Here is a 5,996-nt window from a genome sequence, read left to right on the forward strand (position 1 = left end):
GACGGCACATAACAACAACAACAACAACAACCAAAGTTCACATGTAACTAGCCACAAAAATTTATCACTTGTAGTAAGTTCCTAAGGAGCACTGGTAGTACAGTGGTTAAAGTGCTTGGCTGCTAACCAAAAGGTGGGTGGTTTGAACCCACCAGTTTCTCTCTGAGATAAAGATTATGCAGTCGGCTTCCATAAAGATTTACAGCCTGGGAAAACCTATGGGGCAGTTCTACACTGTCCTATAAGTTTGCTATAAGTTGGAATCAACTCGATGGCAATGGGTTTGGTTTTGGTTTTAGTAAGTTCCAGACTCTCAATGCACAAACACAATTAAATAATTTTAAGAGAAGCAAGGGGAAACACACACTAACACAGAGTCAAGATTTTTTCTCCGTTTTAACTTCAGTGTAAATTAATCACCACCTGATTAGTAAAATAAATATAATTCATCCTCAGATCTCTTTATTCAACATTTTCATCTAACATTCTAAGTGCTATAAAGAATTGAGAAGTATTAAGCTATACAAATCAAACAAGAAAGTAAAATCAGTTCTAAACACAAAAGTAAATGATTCTTATAAAATTATAGAAAATGCAACAAAGTCCATTTCTAATTAGAAGGGCTTCATTTCAATAAAATATAAACAATAATATTTGTAAGGTAGTTGAAGTATTTTTAAGAATTATGCCATTTAGGGTGGGGAGAGAACACTGCAAATTTTTTTAAAAATATTATGCCATATTTTTGTTCATGAGAATCCGATGAGGTAAATAATATAGCTATTACTATCCTTCTTTTATAAGATGAAGAAACTGAAGAAAACAAACCAAATGGTAATATGTGTCAGAAAAAATTGTTTACAATTTTTCTTTAACATGCTTATTTCTCCTTTGTTGTTGCTGTGTGCCATTGAGTTGATTCTGACATAGGTCCGAGAACTGTCCCATTGGGTTTCTCAGGCTACAGTCTTTATGGGAGCAGATCATCAGGTCTTTCTTCCTGCAAAGCAGCTTATGGAGTCAAACCACTAACCTTTTGGTTAGCAGCTGAATGCTTAACCACCAAGCCACAACAGCTCCTTCTAATTCTCCTAGTGAGTCTTGAGAGCCCTGGTGGAACGTTGGCTAAAAGTGCTCAGCTTCTAATAGAAAGGTCAGCAGTTCAAACCCGCCAGCCACTCTACAAGAGAAAAGACTGTGGTAGCCTATTTAAGTCAAGCTTAATCTGAAACCAAACCCACTGCTGTCAAGTCGATTCCAACTCATAGTGACCCGACAGGACAGAGTAGCACTGCCCCATAGGGTTTCCAAGGCTGTAAATCTTTACAGAAGCAGACTGCTTTACATTTCTCCTATGGAGCAGCTGGTGGGTTTGAACCACCGACTTTTTCATTAGCAGCCCCATACTTTAACCACAGTGCCACTGGCCTTGGAAACTCCACAGAGCAGTTCTGTTCTGTCCTATAGGGGTCATGATGAGTCTGAATTGATGATGGCAGTGGGGTGGTTTTTTTTTTTTTTTTTGTTAGGTACCGTGGAGTTGGCACGCCATGTTCACTTCTAAGGAATATTCTGGTTGTATTTCTTCTGAGACTGACTTGTTCATTCTTTTGTGCCTAAGGCATTTGACTGCTAACCAGAAGGCTGGCAGTTCAAACCTACCAGCCCCTCCTCGGAAGGAAGATTAGGCAATCTACTTCTGTAGAGATACTGCCTTGGAAACCCAAGGAGGGCTCGCTATGAGTTGAATCAACTTGATGGCAGCGAGTTTTTAGTTTTGGGCAGTCCATGGTAAATTCAATATTCTTTTTCTTTGTCCATACACAGGAGACAACTGGAAAAACCACATTTTGTGTCAGGTGCATCTTAGTCATCAAAGTAACATCTCTGCATTTTAAAACACAAAGAAGTCTTTTGCAGAAGATTTTCCTAATTTTCATCATTTGATTTCTTGACTGCTGCTTCCATGGACGTCGATTGTTGATCCATGTAGAAAGAAACCCTTGACAACTTCAATTTCTTCTCCATTTATCATGATGTTTAGTGGTCCATTTGTGAGTATTTTAATTTTCTTCATTCAGGTATAATCCATAATGAAAATTGTAATCACTGACTTTCATCAGTAAGAGCTTCAAGTCAGCAAGCAAGGTTGTCATGGGTATATCATAGGTTATTAATGAGTCATCCTCCAATCCCTGCACTGCATTCTTCTTTATATAGTCCAGATTCTTAGATTACTTGTTCATTCTACAGATTGAGTAAGTAAAGTGAAAGGATACAACGCTGCCACACCCCTTTTCCAATTTTCAACAACCCAAAATAACCTTTAAATACTTTACATCGATCACATTATTTAGTCCTCACAACAACCCTGCAAGGTATATATTATCACCCTCATTTACATTTACATTTAACTGAGACTCAGAGAAGTTAACTAACTTGCCCAGGGTCACACATCTAGAAATGAATGAATGTATGTTAGCATCACTAACAATTTTACACACATGGTAAAACAGAATGTTCATTTTACCATATTATTTATGTAATAGAGGCTGTGTTTAGCACTGGGAAAGTACACATTTGGAAATTGTTGAAATTTATCTATATAGCTGCCAAAAGTACTTTAAGTATCTCAAAAACATTCTAGAAATAAAAAAACTTACGCTGCATTTTATAATCACTAATCCATGCAAATGGATTGTGAAGCAACTATCGGTCCTTCTATGAATAAGGAGAAAATGGCCACACTGTGCCCAAAGGTTGCCAGATCAAAACAAGCCACAATGAGGATTCACATTTGGAGAAAAATACACACCAAGGGTAAGCAGAAAGGCCAAATATCTAAAAACACAAAGCAGATTCTATGAAACAGCAGCAGTATAATGGCAAACTGCTCATTACAGTAATGCTACAGACCTTTGTATTGAGTGAATAACATCAAGAGTTTTAACAAAACATTAAAAATAAACAGTAATTCTTCCATCCTAGATTTGAATCCATCAAAATAACTCAGGGCTAAAGCCTAAAACACAGACTCAACATAGTATATTTTGGGAATTATTAAACTACATTAAAAGAGACAGAAAGAGAGGCGAGAACAATCATTATTCTTACCTGTAAATGATTCAAATATTCAAAACAATATTACAAAGTGAAACTTAAAAGAAAATTTAAAGAATCTAAAATTTACTTCATGACTTCACAAAAGGCTTCCATTTAATTGAAAGCCATGCTCCAAGCTCAGAAATAAAAAGGACTTACACATCTTAGGAAAATCAAATGATTTTACCCTAAAACCAGCCATCAGAATCTGCAAAACACAATTATAGTGAAAAAGAACTCCATTCCTTTTTTTCTTTTGTCTGAAATATGCTGGTTTTGAAAAAGATTCATACAGAGATAGTATAATATTACCAACACCCACAGAAATGAAGCCCAAGCCTTGTCTTTCACTCACATCATGAACTGAATATTAAACATTATATTTATTTTGATACATGGTTTAAATGAGCTCTTTGCTACTGCCAAGTCTTACTTTGTTTGGGGTGTCCTCAATCTGAGTATCTTTTGGCATTTTACATTGTTGATCCTCCCCACTTTGAAACTCTGTGGCATCTAGCTATTCTGATTCTTCTGTTTGAGTTATACTCCAAACCACAACCTCCCAGCTCAATCAAGCCACCAAAACTCAGTCACTATTTTACCTCCACACTGATGATTCCCAAAGTTTAACTGTCATTCCAGACCTCTCAAGCAAACCCCATTCCAGCATTTTCCAGCAAATGTCCACTGAGACATGGCTTGCAGTCAATTTAAAGGCTAAGTACCAACCCATACAATGGAATACTGTGTAGTAGTTAAAAAGGAGATAGAGATGGATGGTGGGAAAATGGAGGAGGGGGAGGAACTACAATTTACTTTTGCATCATTTATATGTTTTAATTTACCACGCACATCATTATTTTTGTAATTTATGTTATAAAACTTGTTGTTGTTAGCTGCTGTTGCATCCACTCCAATTCATGGCAATTTTATGTATAACAGAATAAAATGTCACCCAGTTCTGAGTCATATGCACAACTGCCAACACGTTTGAGAGCATCATTGCAGCTACTGTGCCAATCCATCTCCTGAGGGTCTCCCTTGCCCTTTACTTCACCAAACATGATGTCCTCCTCCTGATGACATGTCCAAAGCATGTGAGTCAGATAATGTCCTATAGGGATCCATAAGGTTTTCCTTGGCTAATTTTGGGAAATAGATTGCCAGGCCTTTCTTCTTAGTCTGTCTTAGTCTGAAAGCTCCACTGAAACCTGTCTACCATGGTGACCCTGCTGATAATTGAAATACCACTGGCATAGCTTCCAGCATCACAGCAACACACAAGCCACCACAGTACAACAAACTGATAGATGGGCAGTAGTTATAAAAACTAGTTAATTAATAAAGACAAACAGAATAGTATTAAAACTCAAATTTAGAAATATACACAGTAACATCCCTTAAGTCAAATTACCTTCAGAAATGAAATCTTTCCTTTTGTGAAAAGTGAAAGGTAAGACTCTCCTCATACTGAATTTGCCTCTACATCAATAATACAGTGGACAATCAGGGCAATTATATACTTTGTTCAATGAATAGGGGAAATCAAAACACCGGTTGGACTCAGGATAGAAGAAAGGAGAGTAAGTCCTACAGTGTTTTGAACCCCGCAGCACAAATCCAGAGTTGTATTTTGTGGTTCTAGAATAGGCACTGTCAGTCAGAGAGAGACAGACTAAGAGACAGAGACAGAGACAGAGCCAGAGAGAGAATGAGAGAGAGAGAGAGAGAGAGAAAGAAAGGGGAAAAATGTGAGAGCAGCACATCCCATCAGCTTGTTGGCTGGAATCAAGTACCTGCTCTGCAGCAGTAACTCAGTCACTTGATTATTTAGGTGTGCAGTACTGGCAGACAGCTGAGATGCTTACAGACTCAGCAGCTGCTGTTTAGTACATGGCTTTCAGAATCAGCGAGAATAATTACAGTATTTTTAATCAGGCTATAGGAATAACTACCCTATGGAAACCACCCACCCTATGCCCAACAAACTCCTATCTCTGAAACCTCATCACTTCTGGTTTGGCAAGTTAGGGATAATAAATAAAATATTCTGTCTGTTGGGGCAGGGGACTGTAAGGAAAAACTTGGAGAGTAGAAGGGGTACAGAAAGCTCCAAAATGACTTATATTTTGAATGGGTGACCAACATTTTGTATTTTCATTGCTTAAACAGATGTACACACATTCATGGTCATCACAGCACTATTCATAATAGCAAAAAGACGGAAACAACCTAAGTGTCCTTCATTGGATGACTGGATCAACAAACTATGGCACATACACGTAATGAAATACTACACAACATTAAAGAATAACAAATCTACAAAGCACCTCATAATGTGGAGGAACCTGCAGGATATTATGTTGAGTGAAATTAAGTCAATCACAAAAGGACAAATACTGTATGAGACCTTTATTATAAAAAGTCAAGAAGACTTATACACAGAAAGAAACATTCTTTGATGGTTACCAGGGATAGGAGGGAACAGGAGGGAAAATTACTAAGTAGAGAGTAGACACATCCACTAGGATGAAGGGGAAGGTAATATCAATAAGCAGGGGGCAGCACAACTTGACAAATGGCAAAGACAGATATTGGGAAGTGCACAAGAGTAAAACTCAACAAAGGCAACTATTACTGCATACACAATCCTGCTGTAATAGTAATAAACAATATCTTTAAGTAGATACATTAGGTAGACATGCAAACTGAATAGATATGGGAAGGCAAATGGAAGTATACTCATGACTATATGTAAGTTTGGCAGAGAATATTGCTGCATATGTATTTGTATGTGTTGCAAATATATCCAAGGATGCTATATAATATACAGGGGGCAAAATTCTGAAAACTTCTTAACCATAATCAAACACCTCAAAGTAATGAATCAGTAG

The 5,996-nt window shown here is 37.3% G+C and overlaps 1 protein-coding gene across 1 annotated transcript in view; it reads right to left on the bottom strand.

Annotated features, from left to right (window-relative positions):
• Window positions 1–5,996, bottom strand: part of CASK (calcium/calmodulin dependent serine protein kinase) — a 631,366-nt gene that overhangs the window by 618,213 nt on the left and 7,157 nt on the right. The window lies entirely within an intron of this gene.

Source organism: Orycteropus afer, unplaced genomic scaffold (assembly GCF_000298275.1).
Source record: "Orycteropus afer afer isolate SDZICR_OR568_19922 unplaced genomic scaffold, OryAfe1.0 scaffold00401, whole genome shotgun sequence".
NCBI classification, from domain to species: domain Eukaryota; kingdom Metazoa; phylum Chordata; class Mammalia; order Tubulidentata; family Orycteropodidae; genus Orycteropus; species Orycteropus afer.